This window comes from Ornithorhynchus anatinus, chromosome 8, assembly GCF_004115215.2.
Source record: "Ornithorhynchus anatinus isolate Pmale09 chromosome 8, mOrnAna1.pri.v4, whole genome shotgun sequence".
In the NCBI taxonomy this organism is placed as follows: Eukaryota; Metazoa; Chordata; class Mammalia; order Monotremata; family Ornithorhynchidae; genus Ornithorhynchus; species Ornithorhynchus anatinus.
In genome coordinates, this window is record NC_041735.1 from 56,896,953 (window position 1) to 56,912,165 (window position 15,213).

At 47.8% G+C, this 15,213-nt stretch overlaps 3 non-coding genes across 3 annotated transcripts; 2 read left to right on the top strand and 1 right to left on the bottom strand.

Moving 5' to 3' along the window:
* Positions 1-1,899: 1,899 nt before the first annotated feature.
* LOC114813920 lies at positions 1,900-2,037 on the top strand. The gene has a single exon (XR_003761664.1). It is a non-coding gene; the product is annotated as a small nucleolar RNA SNORA7 (small nucleolar RNA).
* Positions 2,038-9,151: 7,114 nt separating this feature from the next.
* On the top strand, positions 9,152-9,289 carry LOC114813921. The gene has a single exon (XR_003761665.1). It is a non-coding gene; the product is annotated as a small nucleolar RNA SNORA7 (small nucleolar RNA).
* A 5,014-nt stretch (positions 9,290-14,303) lies between these two features.
* On the bottom strand, positions 14,304-14,441 carry LOC114813978. Its single transcript, XR_003761722.1, has one exon. It is a non-coding gene; the product is annotated as a small nucleolar RNA SNORA7 (small nucleolar RNA).
* Between the last annotated feature and the right edge of the window lie 772 nt (positions 14,442-15,213).

Sequence of the window (15,213 nt, forward strand, 5' to 3'; positions counted from 1 at the left end):
AACTCCCTGAGGCACTCAATCAAGATATGGCCTCAAGGGCAGCATAGTTGATAGGGGAGGGGGCACCCGCACGGCCAAGGTGATGAAGAAAGACTTCAGCCAAATCTTGCCCGTGACATCACTGGATCACATTGCGTGCGCACAGTGTCATGTGATGATGACATAAAGCAAAAGGGAGGGGCTGATTCTTTCCTCACCTTGGGGAGCCAAATCTCTGGAGTTGGTAGTGCTGGGAAATCATCCTTTATTCATCACAGCAACTATCCATCTCACCCAATCCATCCCACTGCACCTAACCTGCCTTCTCTCCTGGCTTCATCTCTTAAAGGTGGGAAGAACTGACCTTAGAGAAGAATTAACCGGGTGACTCCCAGGACCCCCAATTCAGAGAACCTCAAATCAGCGCGGTCTACTGGAAAAAGCAAGGGCCACGCGTCAGGGGTCCTGGGTTCTAATCCCAGGTCTGCCACTTTCCTGTTGGGAGACTTTGGGCTCTTAATTTATCTGTGCCCCAGTTTCCTCCTGTGGGATAAAATACCTGTATTCCCTCCCCCTTGGACTGTGGGATAGGGACTGTGTCTGCCTGGTCTTCTTATCTTATATCTACCCCAGCAGCTAGTAGAGTGCTTAGCACATAATAAGACTTATCACATACTGCAATAATCATTGCATTATTAATAATAAACAGTTACTCAACATATTTAGGACTTTGTTCTTTCCTATATTTATAGCAAAGGAAAAGTGAAATTAAATTTGAAAATATCCGATTGCTTCAAGGTCATCAAGATTAAGCCTCGACAAAGTGCCAGTTGTCTTTTTTGCCCAGGGCCCCAAAATCCCAAAGCCCCTCCTGGTATTAATTTGATTTATTTTATTTAATATACAATGTATTTATTTGTATCACATCCTTGTTGGTCCAACTTTTCTCCTCATTAAATTACAAGCTTCTAAAGGGCATAAACTACTTATCCCAAAGCCTTGCCTATCCCACAGTGTCTAGAAAACCGTCGGGTGGTCAACGTTAAATGGCGATCAATATGTAAACGAAAAGGACTCTGAGAGTATAGCAAATGTCTTTTGGTGGCAGAATAGAGACAGCAACAAAAATGGAATGTGCTGTTGAGGCTCAGGAACTAAAAATGGAAGTAGGAAGAGATGAGGGAAAAAAGGGAAAGCTACTTCTGCCACTTAGCAAGACCTCACCGTTGCTCAAAAAATACTCACTGAACACACTGAAGACGATGGTGATGACGACGGAATGGCTCATTAAAATGATATATTTTTCCAGGAGCATACAGAGAGAAAATCAGGTAAATAGAGAGAGAATGAGATAGGTTCAAATGCTGGGTACTAAAAATGGAGATGCGGGGGAAATGGGGAAACTACGGGAATCCCCTCTACACCGTGAGCTTGTTGTGGGCAGGGAATGTGTCTGCTAATTCTGTTGTATTTTGCTCTCCCTAGTGCTTAGTACAGTGCTCTGTACGTAGTAAGAACTCAATAAATACGACTGACTGATTGAATCTAGAAGAGGAGGGAAAGAAAATCGCAAGAACAGGGCAGAGGCCATAGGGGCCGCTACTTTGGTAAACTGACCATACCAAATTTGTAAATATTCAAGGGCAATTACTCACCCTTACAATAATAATAATAATCTTGGTATTTGTTAAGCTCTCACTACGTGCAGAACACTGTTCTAAGCGCTGGGGGAGATACAGGGTAATCAGGTTGTCCGACGTGAGGCTCACAGTTAATCCCCATTTGACAGATGAGGGAACTGAGGCCCAGAGAAGTGAAGTGACTTGCCCACGGTCACACAGCTGACAAGTGGCAGAGCCGGGATTCCAACTCATGACCTCTGACTCCCAAGCCCGGGCTCTTTCCACTGAGCCAGAGAGACCCCTCTCCGGGTCGCACCTGGAGAGTTTCCAGTACTCTACCGGTCTCGACTAAGGGAGGGAGAGTCAAGCAGAGGCCTACCCATTCCATTCCTAGCTTGGGCAGTGGCTAGAGAGTGGAAGGCCGTCTGCTGCGAGTCAAAAGTCCCCTGTGCTGGGCAGCGGCGGCATGGGAGAGAGTCGAGAGCAGAGACTCAACTTTACTGCGTAGACGGAGGCGGCGGTAAACCACTTCCTTATTTTAACGGAGATGGATCCACTACCAGAACGATTGCAGATGGAGGTGGGGCCTTCTGGGAGCGAAAGGGCCATGGCGTCGCTACGGGTCAGAGACGACTCGACAGCATAAGACAGCGACTTTAGGGAGATACCAAAGATGCTGGGAAGGAGATATTAGGGGGCACAGAAAGCTATTTTTAGAGGTGGAGAAAACTGGGATAGACTAGAAACAAGAGCAGACCTAGGAAGCTATTCTGGGAGATGGGCAGTGAAAGTGTGAGCAGAGGTAATCAGAACTCTCAGAGCTATTTTCAGGAGAGCTAACGGAGGAAAAAATGTCAAGTGAAAGATTATTCCTATTTGACATTTTTATACAGCAGCAACTTATAAAAACATCAAACACTGACATAATCCTTCCGCTAACATTTTAACACATCATTATATTGTTAACAGCATCAAATAAGGAGAGAAACCATTCATTTGACTTTTTTACGGATTGCTTTTATCATAAAAATGTCACTTCGGGATATTCCTTACGTTTTCACATTCGACTGCAGTCTTAAAATGTCAAACATAGGAGCCTACTGTAGTTGAAATTAAGGCGCGCCTCTGTTCTTTAAAAATGGATTGAAGAAAAGTTTATTTGGAAGCTGCTACTGAGCTCGTTAAAAAAAATGAACCCCAAAGTTTGGTTCAGGATGTGAAATAAGGCAGCGACGGACTGTAAGTTCAGAATGAAATCTACCTGAGTTTACGTGTAAGATATGTTGCCATAATACGGTCAATCACTTCAAGATCGCAAAATCACAGGAAACATTACATGTAACATTAAATTGAAAACTCCACACTGTTCAGCACACAGTAGGAGCATAATAAATACTATCATCTGATCGGGCGGCAGGGCCGCGGAGGGTGGGGAGGGTGGTACCAGATACGCTCGTTCAATAACAGTGATGATAACAGCCCATCATTCCGTGTCCAAGATGTAATATGTACCGACTGCTCAACTCACCCTCCTTGTTTTCTTTCTTCAAACTGTAGGGAATCTGAATAAATGAAGCCATTTAGCAAAGGCCATTTGGCAAGTTTTCAGCGGCACTGAAATCAGAGCTCTGCAGCGTGCGTGCTAAACCCGTGGCCTAATCCCCCCAACCTCCCGCCAGCAAGGTCCGAGAATGGGCGTGTGCGTATTTTAGGCGTGAGAGACCTTCGGCTTTGTGGTAAGGCAGAGCCTACGCTCAAGAGCAAGGATGCGCCACCCCAGGGCCGCTTACGCTTATGTGATGCGAATGACTCGTAACTGAAGAGAAAATCCCATTTTTTGGTTTGGCGAGGCATTTGTTGTGGGCTCAGAGACCTTGCTCTAGTGAACAACTTCAAGAGTTGATCTGGGTCACGAGCAACCCAAGGCAAAGGGCTTCGGAGCCGAATCTGGGTCGGTCTCTCTCCCCCACTAGACAGGAAGCTCTCTGAGGCCAGGGAATACGTCTCCCTACTCTACTGTAATAACAACACTTTTATTAACCGTTTATCATGTGCCAGGCACTGTTCTAAGCCCTGGAATATATCCAAGCTAATCAGTTTGGACCCAGTCCCTGTTCCACATGGGGCTCACAGTCCTAATCCCCATTTTACAGAGGAGATAACTGAGGCACAGAGAAATGTAATGACTGGCCCACAGTCACACAGCAGACAAGTGGCGGAACTGGGATTAGAACACAGGACCTTCGGACCTCCGGGCCCATGCTCTGTCCAGACCACGTTGTTTCTCTTTCAAGCTTGTGGTTCAGGGCTGTGCACGGAGTAAGTGCTCAATAAATACTATTGATTGACTGTTCAGACATGGGCTCTTTCACCTTGGAAGGCCTTAATGTCAAGCCTTCTCTAGAGTTCTCAAAAAAGGAGAAGGAAAACAGTCTACTCTGCATCTCCCCTTACAGAGCAGCTAAAAAGTCAGGCTTCTTTTCAACTTCCTAACCAAGGCAAGAGGGATAACGTGAACAGACAGAGGCTGAGAAGGCTGGGAAAACAGAAGACAGAAAGAGCCAAATGCAAGGCTGACTTGTCATTTCACACTCTAAATCCTTTTCGCTCCTCCTTTAGATCAAAGAGAGAGCGGTCCGGAAACACGTTTGAGAAAGTGATCGGTTCAACCAGCCTTTCCACCCAGAACAGAGGTGGCGATGGAAAACGTTTATACTGGAAGCTCTGTAATTCTCATCCTTTGCAAGCTGTTGAACGTTTAGCATTTGTGAAGGGGGGGGGGGGGGAATCGCAAATTCTACACTTTAGCCTCACCTCTCCCAAAGCAAGGTGAGAAACACGGAGTAAAATGGCGGACGTTAGGTCCAGAGATTTTTCCCTCACACTCGTACTCAGTTCTCCAACGCCATCGCGCAGCACCTTCTAATGCCTAAAGGAGATGGGAATGAATAATGGGGGGCTCTATTTGGTCCCCCGATCTGGGAAAGAACAGAGTGGGTACTGTTCACCACCCTCCCAATGGGGCGGTAGGCACTGTCGATCACACACAGAGAACACTACCTTCCCTCATTTCTTATTTAAAAATAAAACCTCTATTTTACATTTTAAAGCTCCTCACAAATTATAGCGCTGCCAGACAAGGAAGCAGATGAGGATGGTGATTGATATCCCACCATTTCCATCCTGATTCCTTCATCCTCAGAATTAGCCGCTCTATAAATCAAACTTGCATAAGAACGTCTGACGTCCCAACCAGCGGGGTCACATCTGCAAAAGACATCAGAAACATAAAGCGTCGGAGTCTTCTGTTTTCTTTGAGTCAAAATTCCTCCCTCCCCTTACCCAGCCTTATTCCTTGACTCTCCCGCCTCAGCTCCGAAAATGCATTTTTCCCTCCGTGTGTTGCTGTGAGCCAGTGCCAGCGTTTTCCCCAACCCTCGAGGCTGTGCCGGAGAAGAGGCCCGGCACTTCATCTTGAGCCAAACCTTGAGTAGGAGCGTTAAAAAAAAAAATGAGCTTGTTGGTGGGGAGACGCTTTGAAAAAACAGAAAAGGTCTGTGCAAATGCAAGGCTCGCCCAGTTATCTGCCGGTCTTTTCATTCATTCATTCATAAAGTTATATTTATTGAGCATCTATTCATTCAATCGTATTTATTGAGCTCGTACTGTGTGCAAAGCACTGTCCTAAGCGCTTGGGAGAGAAGCAGCATGGTCTAGTGGAGAGAGCACAGGCCTGAGAGTCAGAAGGTCGTGGGTTCTATCCCGGCTCCAGCGCTCGTCTGCTGTGTGACCTTGGGGAAATCACTTTCCTTCTCTGGGCCTCAAGTTACCTCATCTGTGAAATGGTGGTATTTGTTAAGCGCTTACTATGTGCAAAGTACTGTTCTAAGCGCTGGGGGGATACAAGGTGAACAGGTTGTCCCGGGTGGGGCTCACAGTTTTTTAATCCCCGGAGAAGCGAAGTGACTTGCCCAAAGTCACACAGCTGGCAAGCAGCAGATCCGGGATTCGAACCCATGACCTCTGACTCCCAAGCCCGGGCTCTTGCCACTGAGTCAGGTTGCTTGAGCCTCAAGTGCGAGAGGGACTGTGTCCAACCTGATTTGCTTGTAACTACCCAGTACAGTGCCTGGCACATAGAGAAGCAGCGTGGCTCAGTGGAAGGAGCGCGGGCTTGGGAGTCAGAGGTCATGGGTTCGAATCCCGGCTCTGCCGCTAGTCAGCTGTGTGACCTTGGGCAAGTCACTTCACTTCTCTGTGCCTCAGTTACCTCATCTGGCAAATGGGGATGAAAAAAACTGTGAGCCCCACATGGGACAACCTGATCACCTTGTATCCCCCAGCGCTTAGAACAGTGCTTTGCACATAGTAAGCACTCAACCAATACCACGATCATCATTATTATTACATAGTAAGCAGTTAACAAATACCATAATCATTTTTATCATTACAGTATAACAATACATAAAAACACATTCCCTGACCACAATAAGCCTTCTTCCACAACCTCATGTTTAGGAAAACAAACATGGCAACATTCAGCTGCTCCCTCGCACAGGGCTGTGCCTTCCGACACCCTGTCACGCTGTGTCCAGAGACGTACGTGTTGTCGAAAGAAGGTTCCCTAATTCTGTGGTCAACATCTAGCCAAAATGCAAAGTGAAAATAGGCGTTCAGTTTTTTAATGGTATTGGTTAAGCGCTTACTAGGTTCCAGGCACTGTACTAAGCACTAGATTGGATACAAGCTAATAATAATAGTAATGTTGGTATCTGTTAAGCGCTTACTATGTGCAGAGCACTATTCTAAGCGCTGGGGTAGACACAGGGGGATCAGGTTGTCCCACGTGGGGCTCGCAGTCTTCATCCCCATTTTACAGATGAGGTAACTGAGGCGCGGAGAAGTGAAGTGACTCGCCCACAGTCACGCAGCTGACAAGGGGCAGAGCCGGGATTCGAACCCATGACCTCTGACTCCAAAGCCCGGGCTCTTTCCACTGAGCCATGCTGCTGATCAGGGTGGATACAATACATGTCTCTTGGGGCTCACAGTCTTAATCTCCCTTTTACAACTGAGGAGCAGGGAAGGGAAGTGACTTTCTTAAAGTCACTCAGCGGACAGGTGGCAGAGCCGGGATTAGAACCCAGCTCCTTCTGACTCTCAGGCCTGTGCCCTATCCACTAGGCCATGCTGCTTCTCATTCTAATACAACTGAGTGCTTTGCCGTTTAGCTTTCTCCCGCCGCTCTGGCCATGTTGAAGCAGCGTGGCTCCGTGGAAAGAGCCCGGGCTTGGGAGTCAGAGGTCATGGGTTCGAATCCCGCATCCGCCACTTGTCAGCTGTGTGACCTTGGGCGAGTCACTTCACTTCTCTGGGCCCCAGTTTCCTCATCTGTAAAATGGGGCTGAAGACTGTGAGAGCCCTACATGGGACAACCTGATTACCTTTCATCTACCCCAGTGCTTAGAACAGTGCTTGGCCCGTAGTAAACGCTTAAGGAATACCAACATTTATTTATGTTCTCATTTCATGTGCTCTGTAGCCCCAAGAAGCAGGGGGCCCCCAGCAGGAACTTGTGCTGTCTCGACTGCTCCACCCCAGAACCGCGGCCTCCGGCTACCGCCATTGACTTCAAGAAGGACTGTGGGGTGGGGATGGGTGGGGAGTGGGGGAGCACATCGCCTGGGACCCTTCCTGCCTGCTTGGCGGGGCTATCAATCAATCAATCATATTTACTGAGCACTTACTGTACGCGGAGCACCGAGCTAAGCACTGGAAAGAGTACAACATAACGGAGTGGGTAGACACGTTCCCCGACCGCAACGAGTTTATAGTCTTTCACTCCCCTGCTCAAGAGCAGAAAAGCACGCTGGGCTAAAGCCCCTCCACACACCCATAGTCTTTTGCAATCCTCCTCCCCCAAACTCAGTAGAGAATCTCAATTTGCCAAGTGAGGAGGGTGAACGAGCACTGGAAAAGGGCCTGGCAACTTGGAAAGCGTTTCCAACTAATCTCTCTTCCTCTTCTCCCAACTCTCCCTTACAGAGACGATAAACATCTCCTTCTGCTGCTTCCTCTCCCTCACCCCCTTCTTTCTTTCTCCTTTTCCCTTTCCCTCTCCTCATCCTCTCCCTGTCTCCTTCCCTATCTCTCCCTCTGCTTTTCCCTCACTCCTTCTCCCTCACCCTCCACAGGAAACGTCTCCGAGATGCCATCCTCCTTACACCGTAAATTATCCATCACCACGCAAGAAAAAGTGGACATTTTTATTCCCTGGAGCGATGATTGGTTTAAAATAATCTACCTCGCCGTTGGCCCTGGGATAGCCGTTGTTATGGCAGCTGAAGGAGCTGCCAATAGCAGAGTTGTCGAAACACAAGCAAGTGGGCCGCACTGAGGCCGACCCTGGAACGGTGTCCCTGTCTCTGGGTGCATCCAGGGCCGTGAAGATCCCACGGGCTTCACCGGCCCAGTGTCCCCCATCGATTCTCAGACTGGGTAGTCCTTACATATGCTAGAAACACAGACTCTAATGTAATTCCCCTTTTTAAGAGGAAAATGTGGCTTCTAGAGGGCTGTATTTTTCATTTGTTCATTCAATCATATTTATGGAGAGCTAACTGCGTGCAGAGCACTATACTAAGCACTTGGGAAGCTACATAACGACAATAAACATTCCCTGCCCACGAGCTTACAGTCTAGAAGGGGGGAGACACATTGAAACAAATAAATAAAATTACCTGTACGTTCATAAGTGCTATGGGACTAGGAGGGGGGAAGAGCAAAGGGAACAAGTCAGGGTGACGCACGCGGGAGTGAGAGATGAGGAAAAGCGGGGCTTAGTTTGGGAAAGCCTCCTGAAGGAGATGTGCCTTCAGTAAAGCTTTGAAGGGGGAGAGGTAATTGTCAGATTTGAGGAAGGAGGGAGTTCCAGACCAGAAGCAGGACACGGGTTAGGGGTCATCGGTGAGACAGGCGAGATGGAGGCACAGGGAGAAGGTTAGCACCAGAGGGACGAAGTATGCGGGCTGGGTTGGGGAAGGAGAGAAGCGAGGTGAGGTAGAAGGGGGCAAGGTGATGGACCGCTTTAAAGCCAATGGTGAGGAGTTTTTGTTTGATACGGAGGGGGATAGGCAATCACTGGAGTCTTTTGAGGAGGGAGTGACGTGTCCTAAATGTTTTTTATAGAAAAAGGTGAAAGAAAATTTGCTAGTCACAACACGAAACGTAAAGAGAAAATTCCTTCTGCGTCTTCAACCAGGCGTTTTCCTCCTCCTCGATACCAATCAAAATAAATCTCAGCGCTGAGCGACTAAGAGATCCCCTGTCATTCCTGGGCTGTTGCTTATCATTTTCCTCTGCTGCCTATGAAAGAATCTCTCATCTCCCCATCCGCTATCCTCCCAGCTGCCTCTTCAGAAGCTCGCCGTCGCCTACGCGCTTTGGCACTCACACTCTCCTGTAACGTTTATGGACAAATCTTTATACTCTATTGCTTCCTCCTAGCTGTCATATTTCTTTTTTTTTTTTTAGTGCTTGTAACCCCTACACACCTCTCAGGATTGCAGCTGGAGAGTTTCCAGTACTCTCCCAGTTTCGACTACGGGAGGGAGAGTCAAGCAGAGCCCTATCCATTCCATTCCTAGCTTGGGCAGTGGCTAGCGAGTGGAAGGCAACCTTCTACAAGCCAAAACTCTCCTGTGCCGGGCAGCAGCGGCATTGGAGAGAGTCGAGGGAGGAGACTCGGGTTTACGGTGTGGAAGGAGGCAACGGGTAAACCACTTCCGCATTTTGACCAAGAAACTCTACGGATCCACTCCCAGAACGATGCGGACGGAGGTGAGATGTTCTGGGAGAGGCAGGTCCGTGGTGTCGCTATGGGTCGGACACGACTCGACAGCATATGACAACAACAACTTCCACTAGACCGTAAGGTCCTCGAGAGCAGGGATCGTGACTATAACTATCATACTCTCTCAGGCTCTTGGTACAGTGCTCTGTACAGAATAAGTGTGTAATAAATACTATCGAGTGACTGATTGATTGAAGATTGAACATAGAACTGTCAACTTCTAGGACCAGGCAAGACTTTAAGACTGAGGGAGAACGGGATAGAGCGGTTTTCCTCAGTGTTGGACTCAGAATTCTGCGCTGGGTGAGGGGGGAGCTCTAAACATCTATTTCTTTTTGATGGAGGACCTGGAAGGGGTGGGGAGGGTCACTCTTTGAAAATCTTCCACTTTCCTCTGACCTTTCCGCAGCTCTGGGTTTCCATTCCCACTACATTTATTTAATTCTCCAACCAACAGAGCTAAGAAAATACCCAGTTTCCTACAGAAACGATTTGACAGTATTCAACTGAAGAGATTCTAAAAAATCCTTAAAAGCACGTGCATTCTCCGTGTCTGTGCGGCTCAAAACTTGGTGAGTTTTGGAGTTTTTATTTTGATAAAACCCTTTTATGTGAAATACTAATACCTTAAATTGGTAATGCTTTTTTATTTCTCAAACATTTTCATATCATCACACTGTATCGTCCCAGAAGTTACGTGGGGAAGTTGTTGCAATATTTTTTAGCTGAGGAAATTGAGTCACAGAGGTTCAGCCACTTGCCCCGAACTCACACAGGAGGGTAGTGGCAAAACTGGGATTAAAACCTAGATCTCCTTTTTCCCATTCCTCTCTCTCTGTCCACTAGGCAATCCTACTAAGAACTTGATTGCCTCGGAAGGGAATGATGTTGCATTTTCCATAGTTTTCCATTTCTAGATGGGCCCTTTCTTATGGTATTGGTTAAGTGCTTACCATGGGCCAGGCACTGTACTGAACTCTAGGGTAGATACAAGTTGATCAGATTGGACACAGTCCATGCCCCACGTGGAGTTCACAATTTTAATCTCCATATTCCAGATGAGGTAACTGAGGGACAGCGAGGTTGAGTAACTTTCCTAAGGTGGCCTAGCAGACAAGTGGCAGAGCCAGGATTTCAGACGTATGTCCTCTGACTCCCAGGCCTATGCTCTATCCACTAGGCCATGCTTCTCCACAGTATTCAAGTAATAATAATGTTGGTATTTGTTAAGCGCTTACTATGTGCAGAGCACTGTTCTAAGCGCCGGGGGATACAAGGTGATCAGGTTGTCCCACGTGGGGCTCACAGTTTTCATCCCCATTTTACAGATGAGGTCACCGAGGCACAGAGAGGTTAAGTGACTTGCCCAAAGTCACACAGCTGGCAAGCGGCGGATCCGGGATTCGAACCCATGAACTCTGCCTCCCAAGCCCGGGCTCTTCCCACTGTACCACGCTGCTTCTGCACCCTCTTTCAAGTGCCGCGCCCAGTTCACAGATTTGAGCTCCTTTTTGCACGACAGTCATGACACCCCATTCCCTGTCTTTCCCCCCAACCGCTGTGATTGCCTCCTCTTTCTCCCCAAGTGGGAAGGGAGACGTACGCATTACAGGCTCACATTTCCCCTTCCTCCCTCCGTGACACTCACCAGCAGCTCAGGGATGTTCACATCTCAACTGACCTGTTTTTAAAAATCTTTAGCTTTTCGGGATCCAAGGTAAACAAGATACCCTAAAGCAGGTGGGCAGACACGAAAATTCCAGGACTGTCTCACCTAAACTGGGACCTAACAAGCCTTTCTCACTCTCTAACCTGAGGGAAAAGGAGAAAAAGGTGAGACTTCACTTGGAGCTGGAAGGAGGTCTTGTTCATTACCCGTAAAGGGTGAGTTTGTTCAGGAAGGAGGGCAGAATTTCAAAGACTCAGTCGAAAACCTTGAACTTCCAGAGAAGCAGCAGAGAGAGCACGGGCTTGAGAGTCAGAAGGTCATGGGTTCTAATCCCGGCTCCGCCACTCGACTGTTGTGTCACTTTGGGTAAATGATTTCACTTCTCTGTGTCTCAGTTACCTCGTCTGTAAAATGGGGATTGAAACTGTGAGCCTCACGTGGGACAGGAAGTGAGTCCAACCCGATTTGCTTGTATCCACCCTAGTGCTTAGTACAGTGCCTGCCACATAGTAAGCACTTAATAATGTTGGTATTTGTTATTTGTTAAGGGCTTACTAAGTGCAGAGCACCGTTCTAAGCGCTGGGGTAGATACACGGTATTCAGGTTGTCCCACGTGAGGCTCACAGTCCATCCCCATTTTACAGATGAGGTCACTGAGGCACAGAGAAGTCAAGTGACTTGCCCACAGTCACACAGCTGCCACGTGGCAGAGCCTGAATTCGAACCCATGCCCTCTGACTCACAAGCCCGCGCTCTTTCCGCTGAGCTACGCTGCTTCCCCGACAAATTCCATTATCGGCAGGATTATCATCATTCCATTCCATCCGACCCGATCCAGCCCTAGAACGTCGCTGTCGCAGCTTATAAGCTCATCTCCAGGAGGTAAGGCCTTCCCGGTCACTCTCCCAGTTAAATATGCTCCAGCCACATTGGGGCTTCTCTTTCCTCACCCCTTCCCTGAATCACAATTCCAACTCTAGCCTGCAGAACTGCTCAAACCTGAGCCCTGTGCATGTATCATAGGGCACATGAAGACGTGACCTCTCCTACACCTGCTCAGAAACACCTGGGAGTCGATCACTTGAACATAGTTCATTCTCCCCGCAGACCGCTGAGGACAAAGGCTAAACCTCTGCAGGGAAAGCCCTGATTTATTCATTCAGTCGCATTGATTAAGCTCTTACCGTGTGCGGAGCACTGTACCAAACTCTTGGGAAAGTACAGTACAACAATAAACAGTGACATTCCCTGCTCACAATGAGCTCACAGTCCAGAGGTGGGGAGGCAGACATCAATACAAATAAATACAATTACTGATAGATAGATAGATATATAAGTGCTGTGGGGCTGATGGCAGCCGAGTGTCTGGACTGGTCTGAAAACTCTGACTGTTAATTCTGGAAGGACAAAACAACCTGTCTAATGTTTTCAGTAAGGGTAGTAATGTCCATTAATAATAAAAAATTAGAATAATAATTGTGGTGTTTGTTATTAATAATAATAATGTTGGTATTTGTTAAGCGCCTGCTATGTGCAGAGCACTGTTCTAAGCGCTGGGGGAGATACAGGATGATCAGGTCGCCCCACATGAGGCTCACAGTCTTAATCCCCGTTAAGCACTTACTATGTGCCAGGCACTGTACGAAGAGTTGGGGTGGATACAAGCAAATCGGGTTGGACACAGTCCCTGTCCCACATGGGGCTCGTGGTCTCAAGCCCCATTTTACAGATGAAGTAACTGAGGCACGGTGAAGCAAAGTGACTTGCCCATGGTCACACAGTAGACAATTGGCAATGAAGACTGCGACAGCCATGACACTCAAGAGGATGCTGACGAGAAGGATGTCATTGTTTTAGGGTGGCCATTTCCCCAGTTTTAGCTAGTGCGTCCCCTGTCTAATACGGATACGGCATCAGGCACTTTTGTGTCCAGTGTTCTGATTTTCAGCATCTAGTCTCCCTCCACCTCAGCTCATAACACCGGTTTCCAAGGCTCAGAAGTGGTGTCTGAATTATAGGACCCAGAAAGGGAACACAAAGCTGAGAAGCGGCCTGGGCCCGGGAGTCAGAAGGACCTGGGTCCTACTCCCGACTCTGCCACGTATCTGCTGTATGACCTTGGGCAAGTCACTTAACTTCTCTGGGCCTCAGTTACCTCATCTGTAAAATGGGGATTAAGATTGTGAGCCCCATGTGCGACATGGACCCTGTCCAACCTGATCATCTTGTAACTACCCCACCGCTTAATACAGTGCCTTGCACATAGTACGCATTTAGTAAATACCATTTAAAAAAAGGCTCCAGAGGGAGGGCCATTAGGATATCTCCCTTTAGAAAGTCCCTAAATCCAGGTGACCTCCAATGGGTTCTAGTGTACCATCCCCAGTGCTTAGTATAGTGTTCTGCACACAGTAAGCAGGGAATGTCACCGTTTATTGTTGTATCGTACGTTCCCAAGAGTGGTACAGTGCTCTGCACAGAGTAAGCGCTCAGTAAATAGGACCGACTGGCTGGCTTCCACAAAATGGTGCTTTCGTCATCTTCATATCATGTCTTGGGCTCCGAAAAATGCGCGTCATCCCATATGCCTGGGCCTATGAATCATTCAGCAGTACCGATCAATAGATCCTTCAATCAACAGTATGTATTGAACACTTTCCTCTGTGCGTAGTTCTGTAGGAAGCACTTAAGAGAGTACAGTAGAGTTAGTAGAGAGGGTCCCTAACCTCAGAGAGCTTACACTCTACCAGGGAAGGCACTAAAATAATTGACAGGCCTTTACATTCACCCCACCTTCAGCGACATTTGTATTTATACTCAAAATGTATTAATTTATATTCATGTCTGTCTCCCCATCTAGACTGTAAGCTCCTTGTGGGCAGGGAGCTTGTCTACCAACTCTGATGTACTCTCCCAGTTGCTTAGTACAGAGCTTTGCACACAGTAAAAGTGTTGTTGTTGTTGTCTTATGCTGTCGAGTCATATCCAACCCATAGCGATGTCATGGACACATCTCTCCCAGAATACCCCACCTCCATCTGCGATCATTCTGGTAGTGGATCCTTAGAGTTTTCTAGGTAAATGGAAACGGTTTACCATTGTCGCTTTCCACGCAGTAAACTTGAGTCTCCACCCTCGACTCTCTCCCACGCCGCTGCTGCCGGGCACAGGTGAGTTTTGACTTGTAGCAGATTGCCGTCCACTCGCTAGCCACCGGCCAAGCCAGGAATGGAATGGGTACGCTTCTGCTTGACTCTCCCTCCCGTAGTCGGGACTGGTAGAGTACCGGAAACTCTCCAGGAGCAATCCTGAGAGAGGAAACAGCAAAATAAATACCATTAATTTATTGCAGATCGGAGGACTTGGTGCTTAAATTATGCTTAAGGCTGACCGTGACAGTCATTTTCAAGAGTTGTCAGTGGCCACCCTAGACTGACTGCTTCCTTTTGCAAAATCTCACGGAATTCTAAGAAATAGATTCCAGCCAAGGACACTCGCTGCCTCATCACCGAAACATGTGCCACACCACGGAGTACGTATTCCAAAATCCAATTCAGTTACCCATCAACCTTCAGGTTGCTTCAAGGTGGTGGCCACAAACTTCAACAGTAATTATAGTATTTGTCAAGCCCCTACTATGAGCCAGGAACTGAATTAACCCCCGGGATAGAAGCCAGATCACCAGATCGGACACGGTCCCTGTCCCGCCGTCCCAAGAGGAGGGTGTATTAGACCCTTTTCACAGATGAGGAAACGGAGAAATCTAAGTGACTTGCTCGAGGCGACACAGTAGGTGCTGGAGCCGGGATTAGAACTCAAGTGTCTTGACGGCCAGGCCCAGGCTCTTCCCACCGCTGGCGGAACGTGGAAGAGGGTCACTTCAAAAATGATCCTAATCCCACCGGCAGCAGCCAGTTCTCTTCCAATGGGGAAAATGGACTGCCCGTCACCTATAGAAACTTGTTACGGTCAGGAAATCTGTCCGTTTATCACTGTTTTGTACTCTTCCAAGCAATTAGTACAGTGGTCTGCATACAGTAAGTGCTCAATAAACGCGATTGAATGAATGAATGAATGAATGAATGAATGA